The sequence below is a fragment of the Rissa tridactyla genome, chromosome W (genome assembly GCF_028500815.1).
Source record: "Rissa tridactyla isolate bRisTri1 chromosome W, bRisTri1.patW.cur.20221130, whole genome shotgun sequence".
Lineage (NCBI taxonomy): Eukaryota > Metazoa > Chordata > Aves > Charadriiformes > Laridae > Rissa > Rissa tridactyla.
The window spans coordinates 6,781,462-6,796,254 of record NC_071496.1 but is presented as its reverse complement, the minus strand read 5'-3'; positions in this window follow the sequence as shown (position 1 = coordinate 6,796,254).

Here is a 14,793-nt window from a genome sequence, read left to right as displayed (position 1 = left end):
ATGGCAAAATTGGAGTGTTGTATTCTGACTCACATTCTATCAGTAACCCATAATTTAAAAATTTTGTAATTAACCCTTCTAAACCTTTTCTTGCCTCCAACTTAATAGGATATTGTTTTTGCCTTACTGGTCTGGCTCCTGGTTTCAGAATGATCTTTACCGGATCTGCCGGTTTTGATCATCCTGGAACTTCTTTGGCCCAGACCAGAGGTATTACTGTGTCCTCCACCTCCGTTGGAATTTCCTCCTCCTTTTGTTGCACGTTCTGTAACATAAAAATTCTTGCTTCCACAGCCTTTGATTCTGGTATCAACAGTTTTACTTGTCCTTCCTTAAAAATTATTTGTGCATCTAACTTACTCAACAAATCCCTTCCCATGAGGGGCATTGGACATTCAGGCATGTATAAGAACTGGTGAACCATCCAGTGCCTCCCCAATTTAAGTTTTAGAGGTTTCAAAAAGAGCCGGTTTTCCTGTTTCCCTGTAGCACCAACAACGCTTACAGTCTCACGGTCAAGGCTCCCTTTACAAGCGTTAAGTATAGAATAAGCAGCTCCAGTGTCAACTAAAAATTCTATTTTATCATTCCCCAGCTCTAATGTAAGCAGGTGTTCAGCTGGGGATGACTCCCTCAGTCCTCCTCAGGATTCTAAACCCATCACCTTGACAGGCTGCAGGATCTAGCCTTGGTTACTGACTCTAGGGCACTCGTTTTTCCAATGTCCTCACTCTTTGCAGATTGCACGCTGATCTTCTGCTAAACGAGTTCCCCTCCCCCTCCCAATTCCTCTGTAGCCTCCTCTACTTCCCCAGGCCCCATTCATTCTTCCTGGAGCGACTCCTGTCAATGCGTCAATTAATCTCCCTTCTCTTTGATTCTCCCTGTGGACCTCACAGGTCTCCCTCTCCTTTTCTCTGTTATTATAGATGGTCCAAGCTACTTCCAACAATTTTCCCAAGTCCCTTGAATCTGCTCCTTCTAACTTTTGGAGTTTCTTTCATATATCTGGGGCAGATAGAGGCCAATTGCACCACCTCCTACGACTTCTCGGGGTCCAAGTTTGTATATTTCCTAGCAGTATTCTTTAATCGTTCCATAATGTAGATGGCGATTCATTTGGTTCTTGTTTAACCTCATACAATTTTGACCAATTAATCGCTTTTGGCATAGCATGTCTCATTCTGAATAACAACCGTCTCTGATATCTGGTTAAGAGCCCCCAGGGTCCCAGTTGATTAGGGTCCCACCCCGGGTCTGTAGTAGGAAAATTCTGATCCACTGTTCCCTGCAAGTCTCCATTAGCATGTGCCCCCTCTACCTGTTTCCGGGCTACATTCAATACCATGCCCAAGTCATGGATTAAATGAAATGAACAGATTTTTGTATACAAAATTTTTGTATCCTTTTGGATACAGTGCTTGCACAGCATCGAGGCTTTCTCTTACCCCAGCAAGTAGGCTAGGGGTGAGCAAGAGATTGGGAGGAGATACAACCATGACAGCTGATCCAAATTGGCCAAAGGGATATTCCATGCAATATAATATCATGCTCAACAACAAAAACTGGGGATAGAGGAAGAAGGGGATAGGGTTTTTTGGCTTCTGAGGTGGCCATTGCTCTGAGACTGGCTGGGCATCAGTCTGCTTCTGGGAGGTGGTGAGTGATTGCCTTTGCACCACTGTGGAGGTTTTTTTTCCCCTCTTTCCTTCACCTATTAAACTGTCTTTATCTCAACCCATGAGTTTTCTCAGTTTTGCTCTTCCTATTCTCTCCCCTGTCTTGCTGGGGGAGGGGAGTGAGTGAGCAGCTGTATGGGTGCTTGGCTGCTGGCCAGGGTCAACCCATAACACCACTGAAGTATAGCACCAAAGTTTTTGGACTGAGACATCAGTCAGACTGAGACATCGGGGTCATTCTCACCGGGATACATGGCATGGTATCTCTTCTATAGACCCTCTGTCCTGGTCAACCTAATCAAAATATGCATCAGCTGTGTCTTCCTTTGTGATGGTAAAGAAGAGGGCAAGGCACATTAACTGATTCCTCTCTAGACCTTCCTCTCCAGAAATTCGAGTCACATGCTTGAATGGAACCTCTAAAAACATAAGGCTGGCCTTGAGTTTAGTAATTTACATCATTCCTGCTTAGGTTGCTCCCTGTATTCCTAGCTGTTTTCAAGTGATCTTTCTCAGTCCCCGGTCCTTTTATTTCTTTCTGTTCCTGAACTACTAATATTTTTGCCTGTCCTCCCATTCCCACACCTTCTTCCCCAGAATTCTTTGCCTTCCTATCCTACTCTGAATTAACACCTTATACCAGGTCGCAAAATGATGCTACATTTCTAATTGGGTTTTCCCTTTCCTACCTCAAATTTTCTCCCTTTCTATCTGTGAGAAAGTTAGCATGTTTGTCAGAGTCCAATACTCTGATATTGGAGAAGATCATACTGGGTGCTATTGAAAGGCATTTAAAGAGCAATGCAATCATCAGGCACAGTCAACGTGGGTTCACAAAGGGAAAGTCCTGTTTAACTAATTTGATATCTTTCTATGATAAGGTCACCCGCCTAGTGGATGAAGGGAAGGTGGTGGATGTAGTGCTTCTGGATTTTAGAAAGGCTTTTGATACTGTCCTTCACAGCATCCTTCTGGACAAGTTGTCCAACTGTGAGATGAGCAGGTTCATGGTGTGCTGGGTGAAGAACTGGCTGAAGGGCAGAGCTCAAAGGGTTGTAGTGAATGGGGCTACATCTGGCTGGCGACCGGTCACCATTGGTGTTCCTCAGGGTTCAATTCTGAGGCCAGTTCTATTTGATATATTTGTCAATGATCTGGGTGCAGGAGATGAATTCACCATTAGCAAGTTTGCTGACAATACCAAACTGGGAGGTGCTGTTAACTCTCTTGAGGGATCTAGATAGATTGGAGCATTGGGCAATGATTAATGGGATGAAATTTAACAAGTTCAAATGCCAGATTCTGCACCTAGGATGGAGTAATGCTGGGCACAAGTATAAATTGTGAGAGGAGTGGCTGGAGAGCAGCCCTGCGGAAAGGGATCTGGGGGAGCAGGTTGACAGCAGGCTCAATAGGAGTCAGCAGTGGGCCCTGGCAGCCAAGAGGGCAAACTGCATCCTGGGGTGCATCAAACACAGCATAACCAGCTGGTCAAAAGAGATGATTATCCCACCGTATTCAGCATTGGTGCGGCCTCACCTTGAGTCTTGTGTGCAGTTCTGGGCCCCACAATTTAAGAAGGATGTTCAGGTCCTTGAATGCATCCAGAGGAGGGCAACAAAGCTGGTGAAAGGGCTGGAGGGCATGTCCTATGAGAAGCGGCTGAGGACTCTGGGGTTGTCTAGTTTGGAGAAAAGGAGGCTGAGGGGCAACCTCATTGCTCTCTGCAGCTTCCTGAGGAGGGCAAGTGGAGAGGGAGGTGCTGATCTCTTCTCCCTGGGATCCAGTGATAGGACGCATGGGAATGGTTCAAAGCTGTGCCAGGGGAGGTTTAGACTGGACGTTAGGAAGCATTTCTTTACTGCGAGGGTGGTCAAACACTGGAAGGGGCTTCCTAGAGAGGTAGTCGATGCCCCAAGGCTGTCAATGTTTAAGAGGCATTTGGACAATGCCCTTAATAACATGCTTTACTTTTTGGTCAGCCCTGAATTGGTCAGGTAGTTGGACTAGATGATCATTGTAGGTCCCTTCCAACTGAAATATTCTATTCTATTCTCTCTGACCAGGTTCTTTTAGATATTCCACACAAGGAGGGTTTGATGTTTAATATCAAATTTACTTATTTGAAGATATTTGGTGCTACGTGGATTTTGATTTAGAAGCGTGATACATCAATATACTGAAATCACAACACAAGCATAATATAGCAATTGCAATATACAGTTTAATCACAGTACAAAAGTGATTCCCATTACTGATCTCTGTATGCTCACTGTCACAACACTGGGCATCCCCAATCACCAGGAAGGAAAACTTGGGTTGAATCCAGCTCAAGCCCATTGCTCTCTTCAAAATTTGTTTTATTAGTTGTCCAGTTTTTATACTTTATGTTGGGATGAGCCACATATACACTTCCCCTCATGCTAGTCTGTGTAGCTCAGGAAGACATTACTCCCTGCTAATTATCTCAAGGAACCTGATGACTCACTGGTACAGCTGTATATCTAAAACAAAGGGTACCCTCCAGTCTCCCTTGTGTTGAGATAAACTTAGCTTTCTTTACAATAATTGGCAGTCATCCTTTACATTCTTCCCTGAGCTCATTATTTTTTCCCTTCTCCTCTGAGTCGTCTTCTATTGTGGGGGTGTGTTGGTCAGTGATCTCCTAGTTCACTCCCCTAGGTCTCTGTTTTTCTGTGTAGCCAATGATTAATTCTACCAGGAAGAAGTTAGATCCTCCTTTCCTCTGCTCTCCATAGTCCATGAGCCAGTCCTTGATTTTCTTTGCCTCTGCAGCAATGTGAAGGGTAGACTGGAGCATGCCAAATCCTATGACCTGCATGCTTTCTCCCCACATTGCTCACTAACTGCAGCCTGAGTTCAAAGTGTCTACACTGGACTGGATATTTGCTGGCAGATCAAGTGCCATTTTACACTCTTCAGCCTGCTCATGTCCAGTCTGGCCACATTCATGAACAGAGCTATGGACCTATGATTGAATTTGGAAGGAACTCTGGGGCTCTGGCTGAAATGAGTTCTTTGTACAGGCCTTCATATGCCCTTCTCCACTTAAATATCCACACAGGAGATAGCTGTTTGCAGGAGCAGACTGTGACTATGTGTATAAATATATACACATATCTATGTATATACATATCCCGCACACACACATTCCTTTCTTGCTTGGCAGGTACCTGCTGATGTGATGACAGAAGTCAGCCCTACTTCACCCCTGTCTATTGCATTCCAGATATAAGATTAAGATAGGGTCTTTAGCATTTTAACTATAAAAAGGATTTTTTTTCTTTCCAGGAACCCCCTGTGCTCTCACCCTTAGAGATACACAGGCCCTATCACACCCAGGGCTGGCCCTTAGAGACCACTCACCCCCTTGCTTCCAGGCCACTTCACCTATTCATCAGCTAGTCTGGCTTGTTCGCTAGCAATCACACACTAGCTCATGCACTCGCACTCACTCCAGTTGATGGCGCCACAGATACACAGGACCTCCAACCCGTGGTCTGACTCCAGTTGCTGGTACTCACACCCCCTTATGCACACATGCACATAGAACATAGACCCCCTCACCCAGGAAAGAGTTAGAAAGGAATTTAATAAGAAGATAGGACAGAATGCACTGATTACTGAATACTGCAAATCATTTTGTATTCTTGAATCATCACCAATGATGCTATCATGAGAGAAACAACTGAAGCAACTTCAGAGAAATTACTGTCTTTATATGGCCACAAGATGCTAATACCACAAGGTTGTTAATTCTGCAAACTGACTTTCTTTCATTTCTTTTATTACCCAAGAGAAAAAAAATTTGCAAAAAATGCAGTGTGTAGCTCTAGAATTTCTTTTGAGCCTAGCAGCAATGAGAAGTGCTACAGAAAGCTGTGATGATTTATATCGTTACCAGATCAAGAGTTGCCATCTCGTCACCATTCCTCAGTTAAAATGAGCTGGCTCTGCTACAGGAACAGGCAGGTTAATAGCAGTGAGAATGTGAGTCCATTTGGTTTGCAGTTGAGAATGGGGCTAGTATGGTCCCATTCCAAAAAGAGAGAGTACAAAACTTTAATGAAAAGTGGAGATTAAAAACTCCAAAAGAAAAAGAAGATTAATTTAAAGAACAAAAACAAAGGGACAATGTCAGCTTTCAAAATGCAGACTGGATGTTGGGAAGGATGATCGCAAATGGTTCAGAGACCTAATAAAACACTTATCATAGAATCATAGAATGGTTTAGGTTGGAAGGGACCTTAAAGATCATCTAGTTCCAATCCCCCTGCCCTGGGCAGGGACACCTCCCACTAGACCAGGCTGCTCAAAGCCTCATCCAGCCTGGTCTTGAACACTTCCAGGGATGGGGCATCCACAACTTCTCTGGGCAACCTGTTCCAGTGCCTCACCACCCTCACAGTAAAGAATTTCTTCCTGATATTCAATCTAAATCAACCCTCTTTCAGGTTGAAACCATTACCCCTTGTCCAATTGCTACACTCCCTGATAAAGAGTCCCTCCCCATCCTTCCTGTAGGCCCCCTTTAGGTACTGGAAGGCTGCTATAAGGTCTCCTCGGAGCCTTCTCTTCTCCAGGCTGAACAACCCCAACTCTCTCAGCCTGTCCTCATAGCAGAGGTGCTCCAGCCCTCTGATCATCTTCGTGGCCCTCCGCTGGACCCATTCCAACAGGTCCATGTCATTCTTCTGTTGGGGACTCCAGAGCTGGATGCTGTACTCCAGGTGGGGTCTCACCAGAGCAGAGGGGTAGAATCACCTCCCTCGACCTGCTGGCCACGGTTCTTTTGATACAGCCCAGGATGCGGTTGGCTTTCTGGCCTGCGAGCGCACATTGCCAGCTCATGTTGAGCTTCTCATCCACCAGCATCCCCAAGTCCTTCTCCTCAGGGATGCCCTCCATCCATTCTCTGCCCAACCTGTATTTGTGCCTGGGATTGACGTGACCCAGGGGCAGGACCTTGCACTTGGCCTGGTTGAACTTCATGAGGTTCACACGGGCCCACCTCTCAAGCCTGTCCAGGTCCCTCTGGATGGCATCCCTTCCCTCCAGCGTGTCGACTGTGCCACACAGCTTGGTGTCGTCCACAAACTTGCTGAGGGTGCACTCAGTCCCACTGTCCATGTCACCGACAAAGATGTTAAACAGCCCTGGTCCCACTACTGACCCCTGAGGGACACCACTCATCACTGGTTTCCACTTGGACATCGAGCTGTTGACTGCAACTCTTTGAGTGTGGCCATCCAGCCAGTTCCTTATCCACCGAGTGGTCCATCTGTCAAATGCATGTCTCTCCAGTTTAGAGACAAGGATGTCGCGTGGGACAGTGTCAAATGCTTTGCATAAGTCCAAGTTATTGCCTATTACTAAATTTGGATATGGAAGAAGTATTTAGTAAAAGTAGTCAGTAATGTGGGTAAGTGTCACTGGGGAAAGAAATTAGGAGAATGGTCATTATTTAGTCAGGAGTGATGTATTTTAGAAGGCAGAATCTCTCACTAAGCAAGAGCAAAGAGCTGTAAAAAGGTTACAAGGCCTTGTGAAACAGGACACTGTTTAAACAATACATGCCTTGCTAATGAATATACCCTTGAAGAACAGAAGGCTGATAACAAGGGAACATCCCTCTGCAGGAGGCTCCGAAAATCAGCCAAGAACCAAACTGCTAAAGCAACAAAGATCTGCAGTAACTGGGGGAAAGGTAATGGCAGCACTGGGAAATCACGACCACTTACTCAATTAGAGACTAAACAGAACTACCCCCCTTACTGTACTGGAGCATGCGCACATCAATGAAAGGACATTGTAGCTTTAAATGAAAGCAAGAGACTGTACTAAGCAATAGAAATTGTTAAGATATGGTACTAACCAATAATTATAATTAAGGGTGTGTATTTCTGTGTTTTAAACCATATAAATATTCTGAGGAGTTTGTAGACTGGTGTGCTAACTTTGTGGATTACTACCTAGCACCCATCTCTGCGCATAAATGATTTAAATCACAGAATGATAGGGGCTGGAAGGGACCTCTGGAGATCATCTAGTCCAACCCCCCTGCCAGAGCAGGGTCACCTAGAGCAGGTTGCACAAGAATGCATCCAGGCGGGTTTTGAATGTCTCCAGAGATGGAGACTCCACCACCTCTCTGGGCAGCCTGTGCCAGTGCTCTGCCACCCTCAAAGTAAAGAAGTTCCTCCTCATGTTTAGGTGGAACTTCCTATGTTCAAGTTTGTGCCCATTACCTCTTGTCCTGTCCCTGGGCACCACTGAAAAGAGCCTGGCCCCATCCTCCTGACACCCACCCTTTAAGTATTTATAAGCATTGATAAGATTCCCCCCTCAGTTGTCTTTTTTCCAGACTGAAGAGACCCAAGTCCCTCAGCCTTTCTTCATAAGAGAGGTGTTCCAGTCCCCTCATCATCTTGGTAGCCCTTTGCTGCACCCTCTCCAGCAGTTCCCTGTCCTTCTTGAACTGGGTGCCCAGAATTGGACGTCAGCCCCTAACCTACACTGGTGCATGGGGTTATTCCTCCCCAGGTGCAGCACCCTACACTTGCCCTTGTTGAATTTCATAAGGTTCCTCTCTGGCCAACTCTCCAGCCTGTCCAGGTCTCTCTGTATGGCGGCACAGACTTCTGGTGTGTCAGCCACCCCTCCCCCCAGCTTTGTGTCATCAGCAAACTTGCTGAGGGTGCACTCTGTCCCCTCATCCAGGCCATTGATGAGTATATTGAAGAGGACTGGACCCATTACTGACCCCTGGGGGACACCACTCCTCACTGACCTCCAACTAGACTCTGTGCCCCTAATCGTGACCCTCTGAGCTCTGTCTTTCAACCAGTTTTCAATCCATCCAGTCCATTCATCTAACCCACGCTTCCTAAGCTTCCCTGTGAGGATGCTGTGGGAGACTGTGTCGAAAACCTTGCCCTCCCCTCATCTATCCATCCAGTCATGCCATCATAGAAGGCTATCAGATTAGTCAGACATGATTTCCCCTTGGTGAATCCTTGTTGACTACTTCTGATAGCTTCCTTGTCCTCCACATGCCTTGAGATGATGCCCAGAACGAGCTGTTCCATCATCTTTCCAGGGATGGAGGTGAGGCTGACCTGCCTGTAGTTTCCTGGGTCTTCCTTCTTGCCTTTTTTGAATACTGGAGTGATGTTGGCTTTCCTCCAGCCCTCAGGCACCTCGCCTGTTCTCCAGGACCTTTCAAAGATGATGGAGAGCAGCCCAGCAATGACTTCTGCCAGCTCCCTATGCACTCTCAGGTGCATCCCATCAGGACCCATGGACTTGTGGGTATCCAATTGACTTAATTGATTTCTCACTTGGTCCTCCTCAACCAAGGGGAAGTTTTCCTTCGTCCAGACTTTCCCTGTTACTTTCTCCAAAGTCTGGGACTCCTGAGGGCTGGCCTGAGCAGTAATGACAGCAGTCTTGTAATCTTCCCAAGTGGTCAGTCCATTCTTCAACTTATTGTAAACTTCCTTCTTCCACTTGAGCTTTTTCAGAAGCTCCCTGCTCAACCGTGCAGGTCTCCTGCATCCCTTGGCCTATTTCTTTCTCTTAGGGATGCACCGATCCTGAGCTTGGAGGAAGTGGTAGATACCTCTGCTCTGTGTGTACATTGGCGTCTTGCACACTGGGTAAATGACCCCACTTTTGGGACAACAGGAGAACACTAAATACTTGGAAAGTGTTAAAGGCAACATGTAATAAAGCTGAGTACAAACTTGGTCAGAGCAAATTTGTCAAAGTCAGTGCCATCTATTGACAGTTTCATTGATTTTATTACAAGCATGACTGGCTATATACACAGATTGCTCTCACACACAACATGATTAGTACTTTGTTAGTAACCATGGCAGCTAAATATGCACCATCCCTGACAAAAGCAGCCTGGCACATGACTGTCTTTTGACAATTATTTGGCACATTCTTTAGCAATGTAGATGAATGTCCTGACTGTGCTGCTGGACCTGGTTTGGAGAGGTTGGCTTCTTATGAGTTTATGCTACTGGGGCTATTCAGTGTGCCTTTTCACAGAATCACAGAATCACAGAATCTTCAGAGTTGGAAGGGACCTCTAGAGATCATCTAGTCCAACTCCCCTGCTAGAGCAGGATTGCCTAAAGCACATCCCTCAGGGCTGCATCCAGGCGGGTCTTGAAAATCTCCAGAGAAGGGGACTCCACAACCTCCCTGGGCAGCCTGTTCCAGTGCTCTGTCACCCTCACTGCAAAGAAGTTTTTCCGTGTATTTGAACGGAACTTCCTATGTTCTAGCTTGTGCTCGTTACCCCTTGTCCTGTCACTGGGAACCATTGAAAAGAGCCTGGCTCCGTCCTCCTTAAACCCACCCTTTAGGTACTTGTAAACATTAATCAGGTCCCCCCTCAACCTTCTCTTCTCCAGGCTAAAGAGTCCCAGCTCTTTCAGCCTTTCCTCATAAGGGAGATGCTCCAGTCCCATAATCATCTTGGTTGCCCTTCGCTGGACTCGCTCCAGTAGTTCCCTGTCCCTCTTGAACTGGGGAGCCCAAAACTGGACACAATACTCCAGTTGTGGCCTCACCAGTGCAGAGTAGAGGGGGAGAATGACCTCCCTCGACCTACTGGCCACAGTCTTCCCTATGCAGCCCAGGATGCCATTGGCCTTCTTGGAGACAAGGGCACACTGCTGGCTCATGGATAATTTGCTGTCTACCAGGACCCCCAGGTCCTTCTCCTCAGAGCTGCTTCCCAGCATGTCCGCCCCTAACCTATACTGGTGTTTGGCATTCTTCCTTCCCAGGTGCAGGACCCTACACTTGCTTTTGTTGAACCTCATTTGGTTCTTCTCTGCCCAGCTCTCCAGCCTGTCCAGGTCACGCTGGATGGCAGCACGGCCCTCTGGAGTGTCGGCCACCCCTCCCAGCTTGGTATCATCAGCAAACTTGCTGAGGATACACTCTGTCCCCTCATCTAGGTCATTAATGAATATATTGAACAAAATTGGACCAAGTATTGACCCCTGAGGGACACCACTCGTTACAGGCCTCCAACTGGACTCTGTGCCGCTGATCACAACCCTCTGAGTTCTGTCACTCAGCCAGCTCTCGATCCACCTCACCGTCACCTCGTCTAGCCCATACTTCCTCAGCTTCCTAATGAGGATGTTATGGGAGACAGTGTCAAAAGCCTTGCTAAGGTCAAGGTAGATGACATCTACGGCTCTCCCCTCATCCAGCCAACCCATTATAACATCATAGAAAGCTATCAGATTGGTCAGGCATGATTTGCCCTTGGTAAATCCATGCTGACCACTTCCAATAACTTCCTGTTCCTCAACGTGTTTGGAGATGACATCCAGAATGAGTCGCTCCATTACCTTCCCAGGGACAGAGGTGAGACTAACCGGTCTGTAGTTCCCTGGCTCCTCCTTCTTGCCTTTTTTGAAGATTGGAGTGATGTCAGCCTTCCTCCAGTCCTCAGGCACCTCTCCTGTTCCCCATGACCTTTCAAAGACAATGGAGAGTGGTCTAGCGATAACATCTGCCAGCTCTCTCAGCACTCGCGGGTGCATCCCGTCAGGGCCCATGGACTTATGAATGTCCAGCTTGGCCAAGTGGTCTCTGACCCGGTCCTCCTCAACTAAGGGAAAATCTTCCTCTCTCCAGACCTTCCCCCTTGCCTCCGGGGTATGGGATTCGTGAGGGACGGCTTTATCAGTGAAGACCGAAGAAAAGAAGGCATTCAGTAGCTCTGCCTTCTCTGTGTCTTCCACCACTAGGGCACCCGTCTCATTCATCAGTGGACCTATATTTTCCCTAGTCTTCCTTTTTCTGTTGATATACTGGAAAAATCTCTTCTTGTTGTCTTTAACTGCAGTGGCCAAGCTGAGTTCTGATTGAGCTTTGGCCCTTCTAATCTTCCCCCTGCATAGCTTTGTTATATCTTGATAATCCTCATAAGTTGCTAATCCCCTTTTCCAGAGAATGTAAGCCATACTCTAGTATGTTGGGAAATTTTTATTGCACCCCTGAGGTGAATTAAACACATGTTCATGCTTAAGTATAAAGACATTTAATGAACAATGCATTGTATGGAGCCCTACCGCCATAAGTGGTTCTACAGAGATGCGCATGAGACGATTCATTATACACACTTGTGTCAGCACCAATCATATCATTAGGAGTCAATACTGTGACATTTCTTATTTTATCATATCAACAAGGGAATTTATGTTCCCTTATATGGTATTGTTCTGCCTCTGGCATTCCTACTTCTAGCCAGTTTAACTGGTTCTGCGGTTATGCTTTCTTGCATGCCAGGCCAGATCATTCCTGGGTCATGAATTACCATTGCTGAGCAGTTACAATTTGAATTTCCCCTTCAAGTGTCTTCTGAGATACAGGGTAAGGGAGATGTCCAAAACTATGAAGTTGCACCAGAACCACCTAACACAGATAGCTGTGTATGCACACACTTGACAAGTCCTTGTTCTGTGAGATGAATTGCTGTGAGGAGCAGCTCAAACCACATATCAGGACAGGGTATGATAAAAATGCCACAACTCTAAGAAAATACTCACAAGACCTCCATTTAATTACATAGTTTTCTGCATGAGCAGAAATTCCTCAACAGAATTTCTGTTGGCATGTTTTCTTTAGTAATGCTTCGCTTCAGTAATGCTTCAGTAATGCTTTTTCAGGATGAAGTCCTGAGAAACAGCACTTAATAAAGAAAATGAGCTTGTGGTTAGACTGACTGGATGTACTGTGTCTGGCTGGGATGGAGTTATCTTTCCTCATAGCAGCCCATATAGTGCTGTGCTTTCCATTTGTGGCTAAAACAGTGTTGATAATGCACCAATGTTTTGGCTACCTCAAGGCTTTCTCTCCACCACCCCACCCCACCCAAAGGCCAGTAGGCTGGGAGTGGACAAGAGGTTGGGAGGAGACACAGCTGGGACAGCTGACCCCAACTGACCAAAGATATTCCATACCATATGATGTCATACTCAGCAATAAAAGCTGAGAGAAAGGGGGTGGTGGGGTGGTGGGGAGGCATTCATGGTTAAGGTGCTATATTTTCTCTACATGACAGGATTCTTGTGAAGTATAGTTCATTAACAGGAATTAGAAGCTTAAATAGAATGGCAACAATGTTTGCAACAGTTCTTTGTATTCATCAGATAATGACACTCCATCATGTGCAAGTGAAACACCATCAGTAGGGCATAGGGCTGGGACTGGTGGTTTTCAGTGTCTGGATCTGTAAATGGGAAGATGAGCGACTATATCTGTGACCTGATTCAAATACCCCTCACACAGTCCTTCAGAAGGCAATTCAGAAATAACCACATCTGGTACCTCAGTGGCACAAACAAAGGCCTCTAAGAAAAATGTCCAAAATCGTAAAAAGGAGTCTGTAAAAATAAAAAAGAGCCAAGAGAAAAAGGAAATTCAATTGAAGGCATTGCAGGAGCACTGTCTTATGCATTGTATTGTCAGTTGATACAGCTTTTATTAAAGACATGAAACCTATATTGTTAATAAGCCTAAATATCAGGTGTATTCATATAGACAAAAAACTGAGACCAAAAGTTTTTTAATACTTTTTGATATGTTTGATAGCCTTTTCAGACTGTTTTATAACAGTTTGCTGATTTAGGTATAGACAAGGAAACTTTCCACTCTATAATCGGTCTCCGTGTCTCTTTCTCTGTGATACTGTCCAAGTTAAGCTTAGTGGAAACTTTTTAACACTGCAACATTTTCCATTTTTACCCATGCAGCTGAACCACACGTGATCTGTAAAATAAGGACAACTAGCACACAGGTGAGATGGAGGAGGATGGTAGGCAGCTTCTCTTAATTTGGAGAACTGGAACACAACAGAACCGAGGTGTCTCTAGGTATAGCTGCCACCAGTGGGAAAGATCTGATCTTGCACATTGGTCAAGTTTCATGTTTGAGTCATGCTTGCCACTTTTAGTGGAAAAGTGAAACCCTTGTTCTTCTTTTTTAAGGACAATATATGGTCCGATCTAATGGAGTGGAGCGAGGTCTGTTCAAGAGTCACAGTGGTGCAATAACTATTTTGAGTCAGTAAGAGCTATGGGCGTGGAGCACTCAACAGGAGCCCTAATCATTCTGCAAAGTCAGGTTTGTATTGCTGACACAGACTGAGGTCGTAATCGTACAAGGGGAATAAGTAAGATGGGAAAGTTCATCAACTTACAGAGAGGGTTTGCTGCTGTAAATAGCCTGAAGTCACAAGCCAGAGCATTTGGTCATGGTTTACATTTTCTTTACTTGAAGGTCTGACCTGGATCATATCAGTTCTCATGAATGTATTTCACACGTCTCTCAAGGCCTTATGAATGCCAGAACAGAATTAACTGCTTTTTATGCTAACTATCCTGGGATATGCTATTTCCTGACAAAGCAAAGGTGAGCATCTGAGCAGGTGAGATGACTCCCTCCTTACCTTCCTCCAGATTCTTCTCTCTCAGTTGACTTCAGGAGGAATCTGGAATGCTGGCTTCAACCAGCTCCCTAACTTTATGGACCTGAAAGGAGAGGAGAGGAATCCTACACGGGGAGAAGAATTCTCCTCCTGGCTGGACGTGGAAAGCTCTCTGGTGGACAGGGAGAGTTTGTCCCCAGGACCACACATGACACCAGCCGAAGTCTGATTTCCCAGGTGGTTCAAATGCCCTGTTAAAATGATTTCAGAAAACACCTTTATAACAGGATGGGGCAGATGTGAGGAAGCTCTAGGAGTGCCTTGCTGACCAGGGCCCATGGTGATGAGAGCCATGTAGGAGGAACATACCCCACATAACTGACCACAGCTAGGGAGGACCTGCCAGGCCTGCTACCCCTGGCTGCCCTACCGCCGCCCACTGACTCACCCCGCCGCCCCGGGCTGGCAGCGAGGGGCCGCAGAAACGACGATATACCCCAGGCCGTGCCAGGCCATGCTGGGCCATGAAGCCCACAGACCCTGTGGCCGCCCCCAGCGGGGCTCCTGCAGCGCCCTGGAGGTGCCGCGTGCGGCGCCAGGGGGCGCTGCGGCGCTGGCTGCCTCGCCAGG